The sequence below is a fragment of the Oncorhynchus nerka genome, linkage group LG7 (genome assembly GCF_034236695.1).
Source record: "Oncorhynchus nerka isolate Pitt River linkage group LG7, Oner_Uvic_2.0, whole genome shotgun sequence".
NCBI lineage: Eukaryota > Metazoa > Chordata > Actinopteri > Salmoniformes > Salmonidae > Oncorhynchus > Oncorhynchus nerka.
Window position 1 is genome coordinate 37,029,131 of NC_088402.1, and position 27,897 is coordinate 37,057,027.

The 27,897-nt window shown below is 47.5% G+C and overlaps 1 pseudogene; it reads left to right on the forward strand.

Annotated features, from left to right (window-relative positions):
• Positions 1–13,154: 13,154 nt before the first annotated feature.
• LOC115132734 (tyrosinase-like) lies at positions 13,155–20,011 on the forward strand (annotated as a pseudogene).
• Positions 20,012–27,897: the final 7,886 nt, after the last annotated feature.

Genomic DNA, 27,897 nt, shown 5'->3' on the forward strand with positions numbered 1-27,897 from the left:
GGAGGGAACTATGGTACCGGCGTAGAGAGCTACAGACAAATAATCCTCGAGAGCCTTACGTTCGGGAGCCGACAGAGAGTATAGTCTACCCCGGGGGGGAGTGGTTCCCGGAAGGAGATCAATACTACAATCATACGACCGGTGCGGAGGAAGAGAGGTGGCCCTGGACCGACTGAACACCGTGCGCAGATCGTGATATTCCTCCGGCACCCCCGTCAAATCACCAGGCTCCTCCTGTGAAGAAGAGACAGAGGAAACAGGAGGGATAGCAGACATTAAACACTTCACATGACAAGAGACGTTCCAGGAGAGGATAGAATTACTAGACCAATTAATAGAAGGATTATGACACACTAGCCAGGGATGGCCCAAAACAACAGGTGTAAAAGGTGAACGAAAAATTAAAAAAGAAATGGTTTCGCTATGATTACCAGAGACAGTGAGGGTTAAAGGTAGCGTTTCACGCTGAATTCTGGGGAGAGGACTACCATCCAAAGCGAACAAGGCTGTGGGCTCCCCTAACCGTCTGAGAGGAATGTCATGTTCCCGAGCCCAGGCTTCGTCCATAAAACAGCCCTCCGCCCCAGAGTCTATCAAGGCACTGCAGGAAGCTGCCGAACCGGTCCAGCGTAGATGGACCGACAAGGTAGTACAGGATCTTGAAGGAGAGACCTGAGTAGTAGCGCTCACCAGTAGCCCTCCGCTTACTGATGAGATCTGGCTTTTACTGGACATGAAGTGACAAAATGACCAGCGGAACCACAATAGAGACAGAGGCGGTTGGTGATTCTCCGTTCCCTCTCCTTAGTCGAGATGCGAATACCCCCCAGCTGCATAGGCTCAGCACCCGAGCCAGTGGAGGAAGATGGTAGTGATGCGGAGAGGGGGGCAACGGATAACGCGAGCTCCCTTCCACGAGCTCGGTGACGAAGATCAACCCGTCGTTCTATGCGAATAGCGAGTTCAATCAAGGAATTCACGCTGGAAGGAACCTCCCGGGAGAGAATCTCATCCTTTACCTCCGCGCGGAGACCCTCCAGAAAACGAGCGAGCAAAGCCGGCTCGTTCCAGTCACTGGAGGCAGCAAGAGTGTGAAACTCTATAGAGTAATCTGTTATGGATCGATTACCTTGACATAGGGAAGACAGGACCCTGGAAGCTTCTTCCCCAAAAACAGAACGATCAAAAACCCGTATCATCTCCTCCTTAAAGTCCTGATACTGGTTAGTACACTCAGCCCTCGCCTCCCAGATTGCCGTGCCCCACTCACGAGCCCGTCCAGTAAGGAGAGATATGACGTAGGCGATACGAGCTGTGCCCCTGGAGTAAGTGTTGGGCTGGAGAGAAAACACAATATCACACTGGGTGAGGAACGAGCGGCATTCAGTGGGCTCCCAGAGTAACACGGCGGGTTATTAATTCTGGGCCCGGAGATTCGGAAGCCCTGGAAGTGACCGTGGATCGAGGCGGAGATGGTGAATCTGTTTCGAGAGGTCGGAGACTTGGGCGGCCAGGGTCTCAACGGCATGTCGAGCAGCAGACAATTCCTGCTCGTGTCTGCCTAGCATCGCTCCCTGGATCTCGACGGCTGAGTGGAGAGGATCCGAAGTCGCTGGGTCCATTCTTGGTCAGATTCTTCTGTTATGCAGGTGAGTGAGGACCCAAAAGCGGTTTAACAGAAACAGAGTCTTTTAATGTCAAAACACAGGGAAGACATAGATCCTCTTCAGATGTATCGATTGACAAAATAGACAACCCGCAGAGAGGGCGACAAATAAATCATAAAGTCCTCTGATCTTTACAGGAGAGTCCCCTTCTAGCAGCAGAGGAGAATAGCAGGGTTAGCGGCAACAGACTGCTGGTCTCTCCGGGTAGGCGCGGGTTGTAGAGGACAGAGGTACCTGATCACACGTAGCATCTGATGAAGAGGCAGATTACGACAGGACGGGACAAGGGTGAAGCAAACGAGAATCTGACAAAGACAGAAGCAGAAACAGAGAGAGAAATAGAGACCTAATCAGAGGGGAAAAGGGAACAGGTGGGAGAGGGTAAACGAGGTAGTTAGAGGAGATGAGGAACAGCTGGGAGAAGGAAAGGAAGAGAAGGTAACCTAATACGACCAGCAGGGGGAAACGAAGTGAAGAGAAAGAACAGGAACAAGACATAACATGACAATACATGACAGTAGGCCTTGAAATACATCCACAGGTACACCTCCAATTGACTCAAATTATGTCAATTAGCCTATCAGAATATATAATCTGTCTGTAAACAATTGTTGGAAAAATTGTGAAAAATTGTGTCATGCACGGAGTAGATGTCCTAACCGAATTGCCAAAACAATAGTTTGTCAACAAGAAATTTGTGAAGTGGTTGAAAAACGAGTTTTAATGACTCCAACCTAAGTGTATCTAAACTTCCGACTTCAACTGTATGTATGTATGTATGTATACATGATGAACAAAAATATAAATGCAACATGCAACAATTTCAGTGATTTTACTCAGTTACAGTTCATATGAGAAAATCAGTCAATTGAAATAATGTAAAGGAGTGTAACTGGCTGCAGGGAAGTCAGGCGCAGGAGAGCAGTAATGGGTAGCAAACGAAGCCCTTTATTGAGGCGAACAGAACACGGTACTAAGAAAACTAAACACACACAGGTTAACATAACCCGTTGCAAACCAGCCTGGAGTACACATACATTTATAAATAACAATTCCACACACAGACATGGGGGGAATCAGAGGGTTATATGCAAGACGAGTAATGAGGGAATGCAAACCAGGTGTGCGGGAAAACAAGACAAAACAAATGGAAAATGACAGGTGGATCGGTGATGGCTAGAAGAATTCTACCCGAACAAGGAGGGGGACCGACCTCGGTGGAAGTGACAGAACTCCCCCTCGACACCGGCCTCGGGGACGCCCGGAGACGGTGGAACTCCCGCAGCATTGAAGGGTCCAACACGTCCTCCACCTGGACCCAGCACCTCTCCTCCGGACCGTACCCCTCCCACTCCAAAAGGTACTGAAGGCCCCTCGCCCGACACCTCGAATCCAGTACGGAGCGAACGGATTACGCCGGGGCCCCCTCGATGTCCAGAGGGGGCGGAGGAACCTCCCGCACCTCAGACTCCTAGAGCGGGCCAGCCACCACCGGCCAGAGGAGAGACACATGGAGCGAGGGGTTAATACGGAAATTGGGGGGAAGCTGTACCCCAGGTCATCTTAGGTTTCATTACGTACAGTCGAGAAGAACTACTGAACATAAGAGCAGCGTCAACTCACCATCAGTACGACCAAGAATATGACTTTCGCGAAGCGGATCCTGCGTTCTGCCTTTCACCCAGGACAACGGAATGGATCCCAGCCGGGGACCCCAAAAAACGACTTTGAGGGGAAAACGAAGCGGTCTTCTGGTCAGACTCCGGAGACGGGCACATCGTGCACCACTCCCTAGCATTCTCCTCGCCAATGTCCAGTCTCTTGACAACAAGGTTGATGAAATCCGAGCAAGGGTAGCATTCCAGAGGGACATCAGAGACTGTAACGTTCTTTGCTTCACGGAAACATGGCTCACTGGAGAGACGCTATCGGAGACGGTGCAGCCAGCTGGTTTCTCCACGCATCGCGCCGACAGAAACAAACATCTTTCTGGTAAGAAGAGGGGCGGGGCGTATGCTTTATGGTTAACGGGACGTGGTGTGGCCACAACAACATACAGGAACTCAAGTCCTTCTGTTCACCTGATTTAGAATTCCTCACAATCAAATGTAGACCGCATTATCTACCAAGGGAATTATCTTAGATTATAATCACAGCCGTATATATTCCCCCCCATGCAGACACATCGATGGCTCTGAACAAACTTTATTTGACTCTTTGCAAACTGGAATCCATATATCCGGAGGCTGCATTCATTGTAGCTGGGGATTTTAACAAGGCTAATCTGAAAACAAGACTCCCTAAATTTTATCAGCATATCGATTGCGCAACCAGGGCTGGAAAAACCTTGGATCATTGCTATTCCAACTTCCGCGACGCATATAAGGCCATGCCCCGCCCTCCTTTCAGAAAAGCTGACGACGACTCCATTTTGTTGATCCCTGCCTACAGACAGAAACTAAAACAAGAAGCTCCCGCGCTGAGGTCTGTTCAACGCTGGTCCGACCAATCTGATTCCACACTCCAAGACTGCTTCCATCACGTGGACTGGGATATGTTCCGTATTGCGTCAGACGACAACATTGACGAATACGCTGATTCGGTGTGCGAGTTCATTAGAACGTGCGTTGAAGATGTCGTTCCCATAGCAACGATTAAAACATTCCCAAACCAGAAACCGTGGATTGATGGCAGCATTCGCGTGAAACTGAAAGCACGAACCACTGCTTTTAATCAGGGCAAGGTGACTGGAAACATGACCGAATACAAACAGTGTAACTATTCCCTCTGCAAGGAAATCAAACAAGCTAAGCGTCAGTATAGAGACAAAGTAGAATCTCAATTCAACGGCTCAGACACAAGAGGTATGTGGCAGGGTCTACAGTCAATCACGGATTACAAAAAGAAAACCAGCACCGTCACGGACCAGGATGTCTTGCTCCCAGGCAGACTAAATAACTTTTTTGCCCGCTTTGAGGACAATACAGTGCCACTGCCACTGCCCGCAACTAAAACATGCGGACCCTCCTTCACTGCAGCCGACGTGAGGAAAACATTTAAACGTGTCAACCCTCGCAAGGCTGCAGGCCCAGACGGCATCCCCAGCCGCGCCCTCAGAGCATGCGCAGACCAGCTGGCTGGTGTGTTTACGGACATATTCAATCAATCCCTATCCCAGTCTGTTGTTCCCACATGCTTCAAGAGGGCCACCATTGTTCCTGTTCCCAAGAAAGCTAAGGTAGCTGAGCTAAACGACTACCGCCCCGTAGCACTCACTTCCGTCATCATGAGGTGCTTTGAGAGACTAGTCAAGGACCATATCACATCCACCCTACCTGACACCCTAGACGCACTCCAATTTGCTTACCGCCCAAATAGGTCCACAGACGATGCAATCTCAACCACACTGCACACTGCCCTAACCCATCTGGACAAGAGGAATACCTATGTGAGAATGCTGTTCATCGACTACAGCTCGGCATTTAACACCATAGTGCCCTCCAAGCTCGTCATCAAGCTCGAGACCCTGGGTCTCGACCCCGCCCTGTGCAACTGGGTACTGGACTTCCTGACGGGCCGCCCCCAGGTGGTGAGTGTAGGCAACAACATCTCCACCCCGCTGATCCTCAACACTGGGGCCCCACAAGGGTGCGTTCTGAGCCCTCTCCTGTACTCCCTGTTCACCCACGACTGCGTGGCCACGCACTCCTCCAACTCAATCATCAAGTTTGCGGACGACACAACAGTGGTAGGCTTGATTACCAACAACGACGAGACGGCCTACAGGGAGGAGGTGAGGGCCCTCGGAGTGTGGTGTCAGGAAAATAACCTCACACTCAACGTCAACAAAACTAAGGAGATGATTGTGGACTTCAGGAAACAGCAGAGGGAACACCCCCCTATCCACATCGATGGAACAGTAGTGGAGAGGGTAGTAAGTTTTAAGTTCCTCGGCGTACACATCACAGAGAAACTGAATTGGTCCACCCACACAGACAGCATCGTGAAGAAGGCGCAGCAGCGCCTCTTCAACCTCAGGAGGCTGAAAAAATTTGGCTTGTCACCAAAAGCACTCACAAACTTCTACAGATGCACAATCGAGAGCATCCTGTCGGGCTGTATCACCGCCTGGTACGGCAACTGCTCCGCCCACAACCGTAAGGCTCTCCAGAGGGTAGTGAGGTCTGCACAACGCATCACCGGGGGCAAACTACCTGCCCTCCAGGACACCTACACCACCCGATGTCACAGGAAGGCCATAAAGATCATCAAGGACAACAACCACCCGAGCCACTGCCTGTTCACCCCGCTATCATCCAGAAGGCGAGGTCAGTACAGGTGCATCAAAGCTGGGACCGAGAGACTGAAAAACAGCTTCTATCTCAAGGCCATCAGACTGTTAAACAGCCACCACTAACATTGAGTGGCTGCTGCCAACACACTGACTCAACTCCAGCCACTTTAATAATGGGAATTGATGGGAAATTATGTAAAATATATCACTAGCCACTTTAAACAATGCTACCTAATATAATGTTTACATACCCTACATTATTCATCTCATATGTATACGTATATACTGTACTCTATATCATCTACTGCATCCTTATGTAATACATGTATCACTAGCCACTTTAACTATGCCACTTTGTTTACATACTCATCTCATATGTATATACTGCACTCAATACCATCTACTGTATCTTGCCTATGCCGCTCTGTACCATCACTCATTCATATATCTTATGTACATATTCTTTATCCCCTTACACTTGTGTCTATAAGGTAGTAGTTTTGGAATTGTTAGCTAGATTACTTGTTGGTTATTACTGCATTGTCGGAACTAGAAGCACAAGCATTTCGCTACACTCGCACTAACATCTGCTAACCATGTGTATGTGACAAATAACATTTGATTTGAACCTGTAACTAACCCCGTTCAGTCTCAGGACTATAAATGGCCCCACAAAACGCAGACACAGCTTCCGGCAGGGCAGGCAGAGGGGCAGGTTTCGGGTCAAGAGCCAGACCCGGTCCCCTGGTGCGAACACTGGGGCCTCACTGCGCTGGTTTTCTGGCACAGCACGGCCCGCTGGAGGTGAACATGGGCAGCGTCCCATGTCTCCCCCACGCGCCTGAACCAGTCGTCCACCGCAGGAGCCTCAGTCTGACTCTGATGCCAAGGCGTCAGAACCGGTTGGTACCCTAGTTACCACTGGAAGGGGGAGAGGTTAGTGGAGGAGTGGCGGAGCGAGTTCTGAGCCATCTCGGCCCAGGGCACGAACGCCGCCCACTCCCCCAGCCGGTCCTGGAAATAAGACCGCAGAAACCTACCCACATCCTGGTTCACTCCCTCCACCTGCCCGTTAATCTCGGGGTGAAAACCTGAGGTAAGGCTGATCGAGACCCCCAGACGTTCCATGAACGCCCTCCAGACCCTCGAAGTGAACTGGGGACCCCGATCAGACACTGCATCCTCAGGCACCCCGTAGTGCCGGAAGACGCGTGTAAAGAAGGCCTCTGCAGTATGTAGGGCCGTAGGGAGGAGACGGCAGGACTTAGAGAAACGGTCCATAACGACCAGGATCGTGGTGTTACCCTGTGAGGGGGAGATCGGTAATAAAATCAATCGACAGGTGCGACCAAGGCCGTTGTGGAACGGGTAAGGGGTGTAGCTTACCTCTGGGCAGGTGCCTAGGAGCCTTACACTGGGCGCACACCGAGCAGGAGGAAACATAAACCCTCACGTCCTTAGCCAAGGTGGACCACCAGTACTTCCCACTCAAACAGCGCACTGTCTGACAGATCCCTGGATGACCAGAGGAGGGTGACGTGTGAGCCCAATAGATCAGCCGGTCACGGACAGCAGACGGAACATACAGACACCCAGCGGGACACTGGAGGGGAGCGGCTCTGCACGTAACGCCTGCTCAATGTCCGCGTCCAACTCCCATACCACCGGCGCTACCAGGCAGGAGGCCGGGAGTATGGAGGTAGGATCCATGGGCCCCTCCTCTGTGTCATACAGCCGGGATAGTGAGTCTGCCTTCACATTCTGGGAACCTGGTCTGTAAGAAAGGGTGAAAACAAAACGGGTGAAAAACATGGCCCACCTTGCCTGAGGAGGATTCAGTCTTCTCGCTACCCGGATGTACTCCAGGTTGCAGTGGTCAGTCCAGATGTGAAAATGGTGTTTAGCCCCCTCAAGCCAATGTCTCTACATCTTCAATGCCTTGACGACAGCCAACAGCTCCCGGTCCCCCACATCAGAGTTTCGCCCCGCCGGGCTGAGCTTCTTCGAAAAGAAGGCACAGGGGCAGAGCTTCAGTGGCGTGCCCGAGTGCTGAGAGAGCACGGCTCCTATCCCAGCCTCGAACACGTCCACCTCCACTGTGAACTCCAAAGAGGGATCCGGATGGGCCAGCACGGGCGCTGAGGTAAACAGAGCCCTTAGGTGACCAAAAGCCCTATCCGCCTCAGCCGACCACTGCAACCGAACCGGACCCCCCTTTAGCAGTGAGGTAATGGGAGCCGCTACCTGACCAAAACCCTGGATAAACCTCCGGTAGAAATGGGCAAATCTTAGAAACCACTGCACCTCCTTTACCGTGGTGGGAGTCGGCCAATTACGCACAGCTGAAATGCGGTCACTCTCCATCTCCACCCCTGAAGTGGAAATGCGGTACCTTAGGAAGGAGACAGACTGCTGGAAGAACAGGCATTTCTCAGCCTTGACATACAGGTCATGCTCCAACAGTCGCCCAAGCACCCTGCGCACCAGGGACACATACTTGGCGTGTGCAGTGGAGTATATCAGAATGTCATCGATATACACCACTATACCCTGCCCATGCAGGTCCCTGAAAATCTCATCCACAAAGGCTTGGAAGACTGATGGAGCATTCATCAACCCGTATGGCATGACGAGGTACTCATAATGCCCTGAGGTGGTACTGAACACTGTCTTCCACTTGTCTCCCTCCCGGATACGCACCAGGTTGTAAGCGCTCCTGAGATCTAGTTTCTTGAAGAAGCACGTCCTGTGCATTGACTCAATCGCTGTGACTATGAGATGTAGCAGGGAACTGTACTTCACAGTGATCTGGTTAAGACCTCTATAATCAATACACGGGCGCAGAACTCCCTCCTTCTTCTTCACAAACATGAAACTCGAGGAGGCGGGTGAAGTGGAGGACCAAATGTACCCCTGATGCAGAGATTCTGAGACATATGTCTCCATAGCCGCCATCTCCGCCTTTGACAGGGGATACACGTAACTCCTAGGAAGTGTGGCGTCTACCTGGAGGTTTATCACACAATCCCCCCGACGATGGAGTGGTAATTGAGTAACCTTCTTCTTGGAGAAGGCGAGAGCCAAATCGGAATATTAGAGGGGAATGCGCACGGTGGAGACCTGGTCTGGACTTTCCACAGTGGTAGCACCAACGGAAACCCTTAAACACCTCCCCGAGCACTCTCGACCACCCCATGAGAGCCCTCCGTTGCCATGAAACAGTGAGGTCATGACAAGCTAACCAGGGTAGGCCTAGCACCACGGGAAACGCAGGAGAGTCGAGCGCCTTGTGCTGGGAATGCGGGGAAAACTCAGGAAAAGTAACATGCAAAAACAGGTGTGCAACAGAGGGCTCTCCCAGCGGTCCATCGTCTGGATGACGCGATCCATGGCGGCGCCGAGATGTTGCAGCATCACCGCGTGCTCCTGGACTCGCTGCTCGACTGCGCTACCAGGGGTACCTGCTCCTGCTGACTCCATAATTGGGTGTGAAATTCTGTAAAGGAGTGCGTAACTGACTACAGGGAAGTCAGGCGCAGGAGAGCAGAAATGGTTAGCAAACGGGTCCCTATATTGAGGCGAACAGAAAACTAAACACACACGGGTTAACATAACCCGACGCAAACCAGCCTGGAGTACACATACATTTACATATAACAGTTCCACACACAGACAAGGGGAGAAACAGAGGGTTATATGCAAGACGAGTTATGAGGGAATGCAAACCAGGTGTGCGGGAAAACAAGACAAAACAAATCGAAAATGACAGGTGCATCGGCGATGGCTAGAAGACCGGTGACGTCGACCGCTGAACTCCGCCCAAACAAGGAGAGGGACCGACCTCGGTGGAAGTCATGACAAATAAAAAAGAAACACCAATCCGGAGGATACGGACATCTCAAGAGGTGTGCTTAGATATGCAGAAAAATAGACATGTTTTGTTAATAGAATTAAGAATAATGAGTGTGCCTCTAGATTGCAGGAATAAGCTGTTTCTGGTGTTTGAAAAATGCTAAATTCTCCAACTTCTGGACTGAGGACCACCCTCCAGCAGCACATACAGCTTTTTGGGGTGCATGACGTCCAGTGGTGTAAAGTACTTAAGTAAAGAATACTTGAAAGTACTACTTAAGTATTTTTTTGGTATGTGTACTTTACTTTACTATTTATATTTTTGACAACTTTTACTTTTACTTCACTACATTCCTAAACAAAATAATATAACAGGACAGGAAAATGGTCGAATTCACGCACTTATCAAGAGAACACATACTCATCCGTAATGCTTCTGATCTGGCAGACTCACTAAATACAAATCCATTGTTTGTAAATGATGTCTGAGTGTTGGAGTACCCTTGGCTAGCCATACATTTTTAAAACAAGAAAATGGTGCCGTCTGCTTTGCTTAATATAAGGATTTTTAAAGGATTTATACTTTTACTTTTGATAATTAAATATATTTCAGCAATTACATATACTTTTGATACTTAAGTATATTTAGAAACAAATACCTTTAGACTTTTACTCAAGTAGTATTTTACTGGATGACTTTCACTTTTACTTGAGTAACTTTCTATTAAGGTGTCTTTACTTTGACTCAAGTACGACAATTGGGTTCTTTTTTCACCACTGATGATGCCCCTGAACTCAACCGTTATGAATGTTCATCTTCACATTTAACTGAGTGCAGGATTTGATATATATATATATATATATATAGCCTATACCATCGTTCATAGACAGGGTTTGGACAATAAAGGCATTTAGTGTTGTCTAGAGCGAATGACTCTCTCTTTCTCTCTGCCAAGCAGCGTGATGGTCCTGTGATGCGCTTCTCGGGCGTAAAGAGGTAGGGTCGTAGGGGTAACTAGCCCCCTGGGTTAACTGCCCCCCCCCCCTACTATTGCTCAACAAAAAATGTCCTCTGTGTCATCACAACTTTTGGAGATATTTCAACAAAACAATTTTGTGATAAGTTTATCAATTCTTTTGAAATGTAAAAAAGTTGTAGATACATTCCAATTAAGTTAGATCAATAATTGTTTTTTTAAAATATACAAGTAGGGAAGCCCTAAGATAAATAATCCACTTGTTCAGAGAGAATATTTTTTTAAATGTTTGAGTAAAGTAGTATGCTTTATTTGTGAACTATGTACATATTACAATTGTGCAATAACAGAGCATAATAGAGTAGCCACATCAATGTTACAGTGAATTAATTAGTTAAGTTATTGTTATTAAATGTTATATTCCAATGTTATTTAATGTTATTAGTTATATTCTTTTTCAACATACTTTTTCAACAGTCTTGAAGGAGTTCCCACATATGCTGAGGACATGTTGGCTGCTTTTCCTTCACTCTGTGGTCCAACTCATCCCAAACCATCTCAATTGGGTCGAGGTCAGGTGATTGTGGAGGCCAGGTCATCTGATGCAGCACTCCATCTCTCCCTTTCTTGGTCAAATAGCCCTTACACAGCCTGGAGGTGTGTTGGGTCATTGTCCTGTGGAAAAATAAATGATAGTCCCAGTAAATGCAAACCAGATGGGATGGTGTATCGCTGCAGAATTCTGGTATCCATGCTGGTTAAGTGTGCCTTGAATTCTAAATAAATCACAGACTGTGTCACCAGCAAAGCACCACCACACCTCCTCCTCCATGGTTCACGGTGGGAACCACACATGCTGAGATCATCAGTTCACATACTCTGCCTCTCACAAAGACACGGCGGTTGGAACCAAAAATCTCCAATTTGCTCGTGTTTCTTGGACAAATCAAGTCTCTTCTTCTTATTCAAAGCTATTGCAAGAGATGTTTTTTCACACAGTGTCTGAATGAAACGAATAATAAGGGACTCAATTGTGATGTTGTGTGTAGACATTTGATTTCTGATTTATTCACCATCATGAATCCTAATTGAATATGCTTGTCTAGATGATTTTTCTCCTATTAATCTCTAGGATACTGTAACGTGTGCGCTGAGATTCGGGAAACAAGTTCAGAGAGTGAGCGTTTTAATAAATAAACGTAACATGAGCCAAACCATGAACAACACAAAGACAAAGACAATGACGCCTGGGCACGGAACCAAAGGGAGTGACATATATAGAGCAGGTAATCAAGGAGGTGATGGATTCCAGGTGAGTGTCAAAATGCGATGATGCGCGTAATGATGGTGACAGGTGTGCGCCTTAACGAGCAGCCTGGTGACCTAGAGTCCGGAGAGGGAGCACACGTGACAGTACACCCTCCCCAAAGCGCGGCTCCAGCCGCAGGACGCCGACCAAGATGACGATCCCGGGGATCAGGAGCGGACCAGTCACCTCTGCTAAAAAGGCGCGGGAACCTGTCGATCCCAGCTGAGGCGCAGGAGCATGGCGACTTAGAGCGAGGGAGAAAGAGCATACATGACAGATAACAGTTTGCTTTCTGAACTGAGACTATTTTGTCTGAGGGCAAAGTGGGAAAATCTGGTTTATAGTCGTTTTTTTAAAATAAACAAAACATTTGAAACAAAAACCTAATCAAACAAAAACATTAAAAAAACAAAAATATAGGCTAGACGCCTGGCTGTAATGCTTTCTCCTATGCAATGCCAGTTTCTTGCCTGGCTGCTCAATCTTTAAGCAGTGAAATACCAAACCCAACACCGGGCCGAATTATAATGGAGAAACGTGAAAACACTTTAATAACGACAACATAACTCTGTGGTTATGAAACTTGAAGTGAAGCACAGTAAAAGAAAGAAACGTTAACCAAAATGTCATCCTTTCTATAAAGTCACATTTCAATTGCCTTCACTGAATCCCGTAGGCTAGTGCTTTAGTGATACAAAGAAATACATGGATATGTTTTTTTTCTACAGGTATTTACCCCTTAAAGACCTTCCCTGAAACCTGCAGTGTAATTAAATAAATTATATCCGTTGGTTAGTCCGTCAAAATGTATGAGAAAGACCCTCGGTGTGTGTGTGTGTGTGTGTGTGCGCGTGCGTGTTCAGGGAACCACCCGCCCATGAAACAAGCTCACCCCCGGGATCATGAGGTATGTGACCACAGGTCCAGAGAGGGGGGAGTGTGGGGGAGGGTGGAGAAGTCGAGTCGGATCTGAGTGACTCTGATCTGACTGGAGTAGCTACATGGGTTTCGTCTTATCTCACTTCTACTTACCAACTCCTCTTCTCAATGACTCTAGGCACGTCAGCGGGCTGGTGTGTGTGTGACAGGACAAGACAGGCCTGGACAGCTGTGTTCGTGTTGGTGTGTGTGGTGAAGTGTTGCGATGTGGCTCTTGCTCCTCCACGGTGTGTTTTTCCTCCAGTGTGTGCGGTTATCCCAGCAGCAGTTTCCCCGTCTCTGCGCCACCACGGAGGCCCTGCTCTCTAAGGAGTGCTGCCCGGTCTGGCATGGGGATGGCTCGGCTTGCGGGGCCAGCTCTGGCAGGGGGTTCTGCCGGGACGTGGAGGTATCGGATCTACCCAACGGGCTGAATTACCCGTTCTCCGGCTTGGACGACAGAGAGAGATGGCCTCTGGTGTTTTATAACCGGACCTGCCAGTGCGCCTCTAACTACTTGGGGTTCAACTGCGGAGAGTGCCAGTTCGGGCTGTTTGGTACTAAGTGCGGGGAGAAGAGAGAGTCCGTGAGGCGGAACGTGTTTCACCTTTCGGCGGCGGAAAGACGGAAACTTATCTCTTACCTCAACCTGGCCAAGCACACAGTCAGCCAGGATTACGTCATAGCTACCGGGACCTACCGGGAGATGAATAACGGGAGCACCCCACTGTTCTCTGACGTCTCGACCTATGACGTTTTGTGTGGATGCACTACTATGTCTCGAGGAATGCTCTTCTCGGTGGACCGGGGAATGTCTGGACAGATGTGGACTTCGCACACTGGGCTCCCGCCTTTCTGCCGTGGCACCGTGCGTACCTGCTGCACTGGGAGCATGATATTCGGAAGCTGACCGGGGACTTTGAATTTTCCATCCCGTACTGGGACTGGCGGGACGCGCAGGGCTGTGACGTTTGCACCAACGACCTGATGGGCGCCCGGAGCCCCCGAGACCCCAACCTCATCAGCCCTGCTTCAGTATTCTCTTCTTGGAGGGTGAGACATCTTTCATCCTCTTCTTGTCTTCCATCCTCCTCTCTCTTTTCTCTTCACCTCTCCTGCCTACCTATTTTCTCCTCCCTTCCTCTCACTCTCACTGTCACCTTGGCATTATTCTTAGAAGTTCACAATAGTCTCCACAGTGTTGTATTTTCATTGATGGTATGGGGAGGCCTGGAGAGGAGAGGAGGAGAAGAGTCCCCTTACACTATAGAGATGTAATCAACCAGACAGTACATGTTTCTCAACTCACAAAACGTGAATATACATTTTAATAATTCAACTCTTCTTTATGACTTTTCCTGTGATGACTTGAATACTGTGATGATATACTATCATTGTTGAGCTCCCCTGTAGCCTAGATAGGAAGGAGGAGATGTGGAGGACAGGAGAGGACTGGGGAGAGGAGGACAGGACAGGAGAGGACTGTGGAGAGGAGAGGAAGACAGGACAGAAGAGGACCGTGGAGAGGAGAAGAGAGGACAGGAGGAGAAAAGAGGAGAGGAATGGGGAGAGGAGGAGAAGAAAGGAGACGAGAGGAGATGAGGAAAAGAGAAGCGAAAACTGGGGAGAGGAGATGGAAGGGGAGGAGAAAAGGGTGGGGAGGGGAGAGGAGGGGGAGAGGAGGGTGCTTATCAGGAGACAGTCTGAGTACCTCATGTCTCTGCCAGAGGCCATGTTCTGTGATTAACACACACACACACACACACACACACACACACACACACACAACTTGTACAACTAACCTTGTGGGGACACAAAATTCAGTCCCATTCAAAATCCTATTTTCCCTAACCCCTAACCCTAACCCTACCAAATAGGGCTATCTTCTGTATACCACCCCTACCTTGTCACAACACAACTGATTGGCTAAAACGCATTAAGAAGGAAAGAAATTCCACAAATTAACTTCTAACAAGGCACACCTGTTAATTGAAGTGCATTCCAGGTGACTACCTCATGACGCTGGTTGAGAGAATGCCAAGAGTGTCACTTTTCTGTTTACTACATGATTCCATGTGTGTTATTTCATAGTTTTGATGTCTTTACAATTTTCTACACCTGCATTGCTTGCTGTTTGGGGTTTTAGGCTGGGTTTCTGTACAGCACTTTGAGATATCAGCTGATGTACGAAGGGCTATATAAATACATTTGATTTGATTTGATTCTACAATGCAGAAAATAGTAAAAAATAAAGAAAAAGTCAGGAATGAGTAGGTGTGTCCAAACTTTTGACTGGTACTGCATGACCTATAATTAAGCAACAAGGCCTAAGGGCTGCTCCTATGCACGACGCAACGCCCTTAGCCGTGGTATATTGGCCATATACCGTTAAACCCTGAGGTGCCTTATTGCTATTATAAACTGGTTACCAACGTAATTAGAACAGTAAAAATAAATGTTTTGTCATACCCGTGGTATATGGTCTGATATACCACGGCTTTCAGCCAATCAGCATTCAGGGCTTGAATCAACCAGTTTATAGATCTGAGGGAAATCGTTTTCCTTCCAAAAACTGGTAATTAAGTATGTTAAAAATAAGCTTTTCTGTGTTGGAATGGTGTGGGAGCACGTACCCCAACAACAGAATAGTGTGGGCATATACCGGTCATAAAAAATATTAATGCAAGTAGACCCCTGATTGGCCAGCTCATCCTCCTCTGGAGGATAATGTCATCCGCTATGAGGAAATAGCAAGCATTTTTTTAAAGATCTGTTTGAGATACAAGTTTGAGGTGGGGTTTTTGAAGTGTTTTTCTCCAATTTATGCTTTGGCCACAGATGCGAGTATAGGATGAGTCAACAACTTTATTTGGGTAGGGGTTAAGAGAATATGAACTTTTAAAAGTGATATTTTCACTGGACAGTTACTTAAAAGTTTAAGCCTAGGCTTTAGCTCAGCAGGCTAACACAATCATGTGGTATGCAGTCGTCCTGATTCTATAGATTTGTGTGTGTGTGTACGTGTAGGTGATGTGTTCGCGTGCGGAAGACTACAGCGTGAGGGGGGTGCTGTGTGACGGCAGCAACGAGGGGCCGTTGCTGCGTAACCCTGGCAACCACAACCGTAACTTGGTTCCGCGGTTGCCAACGGCAGCAGAGGTGGAGTTCACGGTCAGTCTTCGTGACTACGACACGGGAGCCATGGACCACTCCGCTAACTTCAGCTTCAGAAACACAATGGAAGGTAAGTAAGGGTGTGTGTGTGTTATTAGTTCTAGACCTCTAGAAAGTCAGTAGTTCTAGAACACTCTAGAGACTATTGTTCTAACCTTAACTCTTGTGTTGTATTCTGACCCTTGACCTCTGACCCCTAACCTCTAGGTGTCGGCAGCTCTGCGACAGGCCTGGGTAACAGTGTGGTGATGGGGATGACATCTAACCACTTATCTCTGACCCCTGACCTCTAGGTTCCGGCAGCTCTGTGACAGGCCTGGGTCACAGTGTGGTGATGGGGATGACCTCTAACACCTGAACTATGTTTCCGCAGCCCTGTCAGGCCTGGGTAACAGTGTGGTGATGGGGATGACCTTTAATCCCTGAACTCTAGGTTTTGGCAGCTGTGTAACAGGCCTAGGTAACAGTGTGGTTTAGGGGGATGACCTCTAACCTTTGACATTTTACCCCTCACCTATAGGTTTTGGGAACCCTCAGACAGGCCTGGGTAACAGTAGGGTGATGGGGATGCATGCCTCTCTTCACATCTTCATGAATGGCTCCATGTCTTCAGTTCAGGGGTCAGCTAATGACCCTATTTTCCTACTGCACCACGCCTACGTAGACAGGTGAGCACACACATACAAACAAACACACACACACACACACACACAAACACACACACACACACACACACACACACACACACACACACACACACACACACACACACACACACACACAATTCAAATATGAGCTATGTACAGTGCTGTGATCTTTGAGCTGCTCTGACAGCTGGTGCTTAAAGCTAGTGAGGGAGATATGAGTCTCCAGCTTCAGAGATTTTTGCAGTTCGTTCCAGTCATTGGCAGCAGAGAACTGGAAGGAGAGGCGGCCAAAGGAAGAATTGGCTTTGGGGGTGACCAGTGAAATATACCTTCTGGAGCGCGTGCTACGGTGGGTGCTGCTATGGTGACCAGCAAGCTGAGATAAGGTGGGGCTTTACCTAGCAGAGACTTGTAGATGACCTGGAGCCAGTGGTTTTGGCGATGAGTATGAAGCGAGGGCCAGCCAACGAGAGCATACAGGTCGCAGTGGTGGGTAGTATATGGGGCTTTGGTGACAAAACGGATGGCACTGGGATAGATTGCATCCAATTTGTTGAGTAGAGTGTTGGAGGCTATTTTGTAAATGACATCGCCGTCGAGGATCGGTAGGATGGTCAGTTTTACGAGGGTATGTTTGGCAGCATGAGTGAAAGATGCTTTGTTGCGAAATAGGAAGCCGATTCTAGATTTAATTTTGGATTGGAGATGTTTAATGTGATTCTGGAAGGAGAGTTTACAGTCTAACCAGACACCTAGGTTTTTTTTAGTTGTCCACACATTTTTTTTAGTTGTCCACAAGTCAGAACCGTCCAGAGTAGTGATGCTGGACGGACGGGCAGGTGCAGGCAGCGATTGGTTGAAGAGCATGCATTTAGTTTTACTTGCATTTAAGAGCAGTTGGAAGCCACGGAAGAAGAGTTGTATGGCATTGAAGCTCATCTGGAGGTTAGTTAACACAGTGTATTAAGAAGGGCCAGAGGTATACAGAATGGTGTCGTCTGCGTAGAGGTGCATCAAAGAATCACCAACAGCAAGAGCGACATCATTGATGTATACAGAGAAGAGAGTCGGCCCGAGGATTGAACCCTGTGGCACCCCCATAGAGACTGCCAGAGGTCTGGACAACAGATTTGACACACTGAACTCTATCGAAAATAAGGAGTTGGTGAACCAAGCGAGGCAATCATTTGAGAAACCAAGGCTGTTGAGTCTGCCAATAAGAATGCTGTGATTGAAAGAGTCGAAAGCCTTAGCCAGGTCGATGAATACGGCTGCACAGTAATGTCTCTTATCGATGGAGGTTATGATATCGTTTAGGACCTTGAGCGTGGCTGAGGTGCACCCATGACCAGCTCTGAAACCAGATTGCACAGTGGAGAAGGTACGGTGAGATTCGAAATGGTCGGTAATCTGTTTGTTAACTTGGCAAATGTCTTATTTTGGATATATACAGTGTTGTAACAATGTGTAAATAGTTAAAGTACAAAAGGGAAAATAAACAAACATAAATATGGGTTGTATTTACAATGGTGTTTGTTCTTCACTGTTTGCCCTTTTCTTCTGGCAACAGGTCACAAATATTGCTGCTGTGATGGCACACTGTGGTATTTCACCCAGTAGATATGGGAGTTTATCAAAATTGGGTTTGTTTTCAAATTCTTTGTGGATCTGTGTAACCTGAGGGAAATATTTGTCTAATATGGTCATACATTTGACAGGAGGTTAGGAAGTGCAGCTCAGTTTCCACCTCATTTTGTGGGCAGTGTGCACATAGGCAGACCTGGCTCTCAATAGCAAGGCTATGCTCACTGAGTCTGTACATGGTCAAAGTTTTCCTTGAGTTTGGGTCAGTCACAGTGGTCAGGTATACTGCCACTGTATACTCTGTTTAGGGCCAAATAGCGTTCGAATTTGCTCAGTTTTTTTATTCATTCTTTCCATTGTGTCAAGTAATTATCTTTTTGTTTTCTCATGATTTGGTTGGATCGAATTCTCTCTCTCTCTCTCTCTCTCTCTCTCTCTCTCTCTCTCTCTCTCTCTCTCTCTCTCTCTCTCTCTAGTACCCAGAGTTCAATGCTCCCATCGGCCACAACAGGCAGTACCACATGGTGCCCTTCATACCTCTACACAGGAACATAGAATACTTCACCTCCAGCAAAGACCTGGGGTACGAATACTCCTACATGCTCAACTGAGGTACGTACCGTGTGTGTTGTTGGTAATATGCATGTTTTAAATGTGAATTCCTGAAGGATTGTAAAGGACTCCTCCTCTCCTCTCCCCTCCCCTCAGACCAGAGGATATCGGAGGTTCTCAGCCCTTACCTGGAACTGATGATGGAGGCGTGGCCCTGGTTGCTAGGGGCGTTGGTCCTGGGGGCCCTGGTAGCTATGACTGTGGCTGTGGTAGCTGTGACAATGACCCGGGTGTGTTGGGGTGTGTGGCCATGGCAACGTGGGGAGAAGAATTCAGCATTTCACCTACCAGAATGGGAACCTCTCATCATCAGCAGTGATAGTGATACCCCCAACTACCACACTGTTTAGCCCCAACTACCCCACTGTTTAGCCCCAACTACCACACTGTTTAGCCCCAACTACCACACTGTTTAGCTCCAACTACCCCCACTGTTTAGCCCCAACTACCATACAGTTTAGCCCCAACTGCCCCACTGTTTAACCTCAACTACCCCAACTACCACACTGTTTAGCCCCAACTATCACACTGTTTTGCCCCAGTTACCCCAAATGTCACACTGTTTAACACCAACTACCACGCTGTTGAGCTAACTACCACACTGTTTAGCCCCAACTACCACACTGTTTAGCCCCAACTACCACACTGTTTAGCCCCAACTACCACACAGTTTAGCCCCAACTACCACACAGTTTAGCCCCAACTACCACACTGTTTAGCCCCAACTAACACACAGTCTAGCCCCAGCTATCACACTGTTTAGCCCCAACTACCACACAGTTTAGCCCTAACTACCACACTGTTTAGCCCCAACTACCACACTGTTTAGCCCCAACTACCACACTGTTTAGCCCCAACTACCACACTGTTTAGCCCTAACTACCACATTGTTTAGCCCCAACCACCCCACTGTTTAGCCCCAACCACCCCACTGTTTAGCCCCAACCACCCACACTGTTTAGCCCCAACCACCCCACTTTTTAGCCCCAACTACCACATTGTTTAGCCCCAACTACCACACTGTTTAGCCCCAACCACCCACACTGTTTAGCCCCAACCACCCCACTTTTTAGCCCCAACTACCACATTGTTTAGCCCCAACCACCCACACTGTTTAGCCCCAACCACCCCACTTTTTAGCCCCAACCACCACACTGTTTAGCCCCAACTACCACACAGTTTAGCCCCAACTACCACACTGTTTAGCCCCAACTACCATACTGTTTAGCCCCAACAACCACACTGTTTAGCCCCAACAACCACACTGTTTATTCCCAACTACCACACTGTTTATTCCCAACTACCCCACTATTTAGCCCCAACTACCACACTGTTTAGCCCCAACTACCACACAGATTATCCCCAACTACCACACTGTTTAGCCCCAACTACCCCACTGTTTAGCCCCAACTACCACACTATTTCTCCCCACCTACCACACTGTTAATCCCCAAATACCCCACTATTTCTCCCCAACTACCCCACTGTTTATCCCCAACTACCCCAAATGCCACACTGTTTAGCCCCAAATGCCACACTGTTGATCCCCAACTACCACACTGTTTACCCCAACTACCCCAAATGCCACACTGTTTAGCCCCAACTACCCCAAATGCCACACTGTTTATCCCCAACTACCACGCTGTTTAGCCACAACTACCCCACTGTTGATCCCCAGCTACCACACTGTTTAGCCCCAGCTACCACACTGTTTAGCCCCAACTACCACACTGTTTAGCCCCAACTACCCCACTATTTATCCCCAAATACCACGCTGTTTAGCCCCAATTACCACGCTGTTTTGGCCCAACTACCATACTGTTTAGCCAACTACCACACTGTTTATCCCCAACTACCACACTGTTTAGCCCCAACCACCCCACTATTTACCCCCAACTACCACACTGTTTAGCCCAAACTACCCCAACTACCCCACTATTTCTCCCCAACTACCCCACTGTTTATCCACAACTACCACACTGTTTAGCCCCAACTAACTATCCTACTGTTTAGCCCAAACTACCCCAAATGCCACACTGTTTAGCCCAAACTACCCCAAATGCCACACTGTTTAGCCCCAACTACCACACTGTTTAGCCCAAACTACCCCAAATGCCACACTGTTTAGCCCCAACTACCCCAAATGCCACACTGTTTAGCCCCAACTACCACACTGTTTAGCCCCAACTTTCACACTGTTTCATCCCAACAACCACACTGTTTAGCCCCAACTACCACACAGTTTAGCCCCAACTACCACACTGTTTAGCCCCAACTACCACACAGTTTAGCCCCAACTACCACACTGTTTAGACCCAACTACCACACTGTTTAGCCCCAACTACCACACAGTTTATCCCCAACTAGCACACTGTTTAGCCCCAACTACCACACAGTTTAGCCCCAACTACCACATTGTTTAGCCCCAACTACCACACAGTTTAGCCCCAACTACCACACTGTTTAGCCCCAACTACCACACAGTTTAGTCCCAACTACCACACTGTTTAGCCCCAACCACCCCACTATTTACCCCCAACTACCACACTGTTTAGCCCCAACCACCCCACTATTTACCCCCAACTACCACACTGTTTAGCCCAAACTACCCAAAATGCCACACTGTTTATCCCCAACTTCCACAATGTTTAGCCCCAACAACCACTGTTTATCCCCAACTAGCACACTGTTTAGCCCCAACAACCATACTGTTTATCCCCAACTAGCACGCTGTTTAGCCCCAACGACCAAGTTGTTTATCCCCAACTAACACAGTGTTTAGCCCCAACTATCACACTGTTTAGCCCCAACTACCACACTGTATAGCCCCAACAATCACATTGTTTAGCCCCAGCAACTATACAGCCAACTCCTAGCCCTGCAACTCTAGCCTACAGCTAAGCCGTAACCTTTTAATTACCACCCAGACAATTCCTTGCCTATCTGCCACACCTGCCAACATGTGCCCTATGTACCGTTGATGTTGAAAGTTAACATACACTTTAGCCAAATACATTTAAACTAAGTTTTTCATAATTTCTGAAATGTAATCCTAGTAAAGATTCCCTGTCTTAGGTCAGTTAGGATCACCACTTCATTTTAGGAATGTGAAGTGTCAGAATAATATTAGAGTGATTTATTTCAGCTTTTATTTCTTTCATCACATTCCCAGTGGGTCAGAAGTTTACATACACTCAATTAGTATTCGGTAGCATTGCCTTTAAATGGTTTAACTTGGGTCAAAGGTTTTGGGCAGCCTTCCCCAAGCTTCCCACAATAAGTTGGGTGAATGTTGGCCCATTCCTCCTGACAGAGCTGGTGTAACTGAATCAGGTTTGTAGGCCTCCTTGCTCGCACACGCTTTTCAGTTCTGCCCACAAATGTTTGATAGGATTGAGGTCAGGGTTTTGTGAAGGCCACTCCAATACCTTGAGTTTGTTGTCCTTAATCCATTTTGACACAACGTTTGAAGTATGCTTGGGGTCATTGTCCATTTGGAAGTCCCATTTGTGACCAAGCTTTAACTTCCTGACTGATGTCTTGAGATTTTGCTTCAATATATCCACATAATTTTCCTTCCTCATGGTGCCATCTATTTTGTGAAGTGCACCAATCCCTCCTGCAGCAAAGCACCCCCATAACATGATGCTGCCACCCCCTTGCTTCACAGTTGGGATGGTGTTCTTCGGCTTGCAAGCCCCCCCCTTTTTCCTCCAAACATAACGATGACCATGATGGCCAAACAGTTCCATTTTTGTTTCAGACCAGAGGACATTTCTCCAAAAAGTACGACCTCTCCCCATGTGCAGTTGCAAACCGTAGTCTGGCTTTTTTTTATGGTGGTTTTCCTTGCTATGCGGCCCTTCAGGTTATGTCGATATAGGACTCGTATTACTGTGGATATAAATACTTTTGCACCTGTTTCCTCCAGCATCTTCAAATCAAATCAAATTTATTTATATAGCCCTTCGTACATCAGCTGATATCTCAAAGTGCTGTACAGAAACCCAGTCTAAAACCCCAAACAGCAAGCAATGCAGGTGTAGAAGCACGGTGGCTAGGAAAAACTCCCTAGAAAGGCCAAAACCTAGGAAGAAACCTAGAGAGGAACCAGGCTATGTGGGGTGGCCAGTCCTCTTCTGGCTGTGCCGGGTGGAGATTATAACAGAACATGGCCAAGATGTTCAAATGTTCATAAATGACCAGCATGGTCGAATAATAGTAAGGCAGAACAGTTGAAACTGGAGCAGCAGCATGGCCAGGTGGACTGGGGACAGCAAGGAGTCATCATGTCAGGCCGTCCTGGGGCATGGTCCTAGGGCTCAGGTCAGTTGAAACTGGAGCAGCAGCATGGCCAGGTGGACTGGGGACAGCAAGGAGTCATCATGTCAGGTAGTCCTGGGGCATGGTCCTAGGGCTCAGGTCCTCCGAGAGAGAGAAAATAAGAGAGAAGGAGAGAATTAGAGAACGCACACTTAGAGTCACACAGGACACCGAATAGGACAGGAGAAGTACTCCAGATATAACAAACTGACCCTAGCCCCCCGACACATAAACTACTGCAGCATAAATACTGGAGGCTGAGACAGGAGGGGTCAGGAGACACTGTGGCCCCATCCGAGGACACCCCTGGACAGGGCCAAACAGGAAGGATATAACCCCACCCACTTTGCCAAAGCACAGCCCCCACACCACTAGGTCCTTTGCTGTTGTTCTGGGATTGATTTGTAGTTTTTGCACCAAAGTACGTTCATCTCTAGGAGACAGAACGCATCTCCTTCCTGAGCGGTATGACGGCTGCGTGGTCCCATGGTGTTTATTCTTGTGAACTATTGTTTGTACAGATGAACGTGGTACCTTCAGGCGTTTGGAAATTGCTCCCAAGGATGAACCAGACTTGCAGAGGTCTCCAAAAAGTTCTGAGGTCTTGGCTGATTTCTTTAGATTTTCCCATGATGTCAACCAAATAGGCACAGTTTGAAGGTAGGTCTTGAAATACATCCACAGGTACACCTCCAATTAACTCAAATTATGTCAGAAGCTTCCAAAGCCATGTCATCATTTTCAGGAATTTTCCAAGCTCCAGGCACAGTCATCTTAGCGTATGTAAACTTCTGACCCACTGGAATTGTGATACAGTGAATTATAAGTGAAATAATGTCTGGTAACAATTGTTGGAAAAATTACTTGCACAAAGTAGATGTCCTACCCGACTTGCCAAAACTATAGTTTGTTAACAAGAAAATTGTAGAGTGGTTGAAAAACGAGTTTTAATGACTCCAACCTAAGTGTATGTAAACGTACGACTTCAACTGTATCACACCAACATGTGTGCCAGTTGAAATTGAACAAAGGGGGAGGGTTCAAATCAAAAGCAACAGTCAGTATCTGGTGTGACCACCAGCTGCATTAAGTACTGCAGTGCATCTCCTCCTCATGGACTGCACCAGATTTGCCAGTTCTTGCTGTGAGATGTTACCCCACTCTTCCACCAAGGCACCTGCAAGTTCCCGGACATTTCTGGAGGGAATGGCCCTAGCCCTCACCCTCCGATCCAACAGGTCCCTGACGTGCTCAATGGGATTGAGATACGGGTTCTTCGCTGGCCATGGCAGAACACTGACATTCTTGTCTTGCAGGAAATCATGCACAGAACGAGCAGTATGGCTGGTGGCATTGTCATGCTGGAGGGTCATGTCAGGATGAGCCTGCAGGAGGGTACCACATGAAGGAGGAGGATGTCTTCCCTGTAACGCACAGTGTTGAGATTGCCTGCAATGACGACAAGCTCAGTCCGATGATGCTGTGACACACCGCCCCAGACCATGACGGACCCTCCACCTCCAAATCGATCCCGCTCCATTTTACAGGCCTCGGTGTAACGCTCATTCCTACGACGATAAACGCGTATCCGACAATCACTCCTGGTGAGACAAAACCGCGACTCGTCAGTGAAGAGCACTTTTTGCCATTCCTGTCTGGTCCAGCGACGGTGGGTTTGTGCCCATAGACAACGTTGTTGCCGGTGATGTCTGATGAGGACCTGCCTTACAACAGGCCTACAAGCCCCCAGTCCAGTCTCTCTCAGCCTATTGCGGACAGTCTGGGCACTGATGGAGGGATTGTGCATTCCTGGTGTAACTCGGGCAGTTGTTGTTGCCATCCTGTACTTGTCCCGCAGGTGTGATGTTCGGATGTACCGATCCTGTGCAGGTGTTGTTACACGTCTCCTGTCTCCCTGTAGCACGGTCTGAGGCGTCTCACAGTACGGACATTGCAATTTATCGCCCTGGCCACATCTACAGTCCTCATGCCTCCTTGCAGCATGCCTAAGGCACGTTCACGCAGATGAGCAGGGACCCTGGGCATCTTTCTTTTGGTGTTTTTCAGAGTCAGTAGAAAGGCCTCTTTAGTGTCCTAAGTTTTCATAACTGTGACCTTAATGGCCTACCGTTTTTGAGCTGTTAGTGTCTTAACGACCGTTCCACAGGTGTATGTTCATTCATTGTTCATGGTTCATTGAACAAGCATGGTAAACAGTGTTTAAACCATTTACAATGAAGATCTATGATGTTATTTGGATTTTTACGAATTATCTTTGAAAGACAGGGTCCTGAAAAAAGGATGTTTCTTTTTTTGCTGAGTTTATAAATGCAACATGTAAAGTTTTGGTCCCATGTGTCATGAGCTGAAATAAAAGATCCCAAAAATGTTCCATATGCACAAAAAGCTTATTTCTCTCAAATGTTGTGCACAAATGTGTTTACATCCCTGTTAGTGAGCATTTCTCATCCACCTGACAGGTGTGGCATATCAAGAAGCTGATTAAACAGCATGATCACCTTCTGTTGGGGATAATAAAAGGCCACTCTAAAATGTGCAGTTTTGTCACACAACACAATGCCACAGATGTCTCAAGCGTCTCAAGCAATTGGCATGCTGACTGCAGAAATGTCCACCAGAGCTGTTGCCAGAGAATTGTTATGTTATTTTAATAAATTTGGCAGTACGTCCAACCGGCCTCACAATCGCAGACCCCGTGTCACCACGCCAGCCCAGGACCTCCACATCTGTCTTCTTCACCTGCGGGATCATCTGAGACCAGCCACCTGGACAGTTGATGAAACTGTGGATTTTCACAACCAAAGAATTTCTGCATAAACTGACAGAAACCGTCTCAGGGAAGCTCATCGGCATGCTTGTCAGTCCTCATAAGGCGTTGTAACTGACTTAAGTGGTCAAATGCTCACCTTCGATGGCCACTGGCACACTGGAGTAGTGTGCTCTTCACGGATGACTCCTGGTTTCATCTGTACTAGGCAGATGGCAGACCACGTGTATGGTGTTGTGTGGGCGAGCGATTTGCTGACGTCAACGTTGTAAACAGAGTGCCCCATGGTGGCAGTGGAGTTATGGTATGGGCAGGCCTAAGCTACGGACAACAAACACAATTGCATTTTATCAATGGCAATTTGAATACACAGATACCGTGACGAGATCATTGTTGCGCCATTCATCAACCGCCATCACCACATGTTTCAGCATGGTAATGCACAGCTCCATGTCACAAGGATCTGTCCACAATTCCTGGATGTTGAAAGTTTCCAAGTTCTTCCATGGCCTGCATACACACCAGAGATGTCACCCATAGAGCATGTTTAGGATGCTCTGGATCGACGTGTACGACAGCGTGTTCCAGTTCCCGCCAATATCCAGCAACTTCGCACGGACATTGAAGAGGAGTGGGACATCATTCCACAGGCCACAATCAACAGCTTGATCAACTCTATGCAAAGGAGATATCGTGCTGCATGAGGCAAACGGTGGTCACAGCAGATACAGACAGTTTTTCTGATCCACACCTCTACCTTTTTTTAAGGTATCTGTGACCAACAGATGCATATCTGTATTCCCAGTCATGTAAAATCCATAGATTAGGGCCTAATGTATTTATTTAAATTGACTGATTTACTTATACGTACAGTCAGGTCCATAAATATTTGGACATTGACCAAGTTATTATTAATTTAGCTGTCTACCACAGCATATTGGAGTTGAAACTGAATATGAATATTGAGGGTATTTACATCCAAATTGGGTGAAGGGTGTGAGAATTACAGCACTTTTATATGTGGTCCACCCCCCCTTTTTGAGGGACCAAAAGTAATTGGACAATTGGCTGCTCAGCTGTTCCATGGCCAGGTGTGTGTTATTCCCTCATTAGTTCATTTGCAAGTAAGCCGATAAAAGGTCTAGAATTGAAGTCCAAAGAGCTGTCACTGCCAATGAATCAAGCCATCATTAGGCTGAAAAAGAAAGAATACACTGGTGAGCGCAAGAACACCGAAAGGCCCGGAAGACCACAACTGTGGGGGATGACAGAAGATTCATGTGTAGATTGATGAGGAAAAACAAAACAATTTAATACATTTTAGAATAAGGCTGTAACGTAACAACATGTGGAAAAATTCCAGGGTCTGAATACTTTCCGAAGGCGCTGTATATCACTAACTTGCCTATGCCTCTGTTCTGGCACATATCTACACTGAACAAAAATATAAATGCAACATACAACAATTTCAAAGATTTTACTGAGTTACAGTTCATACAGTCAGATCCATAAGTATTTGGACAGTGATACAATCGGCATAATTTTGTCTCTGTACGCCACCACAATGGATTTGAAAGGAAACAATCAAGGTGTGCTTTAAGTGTAGACTTTCATCTTTAATTTCAGGGTTTTGTCAATTATTGTGTGAACCGTGTAGGAATTACAACCAATTTTATACATAGCTCCCCTATTTTAGAGGCTCAAAAATACATTTTTTTTTAAAATTCAATCTACACACAATACCCTAGAATG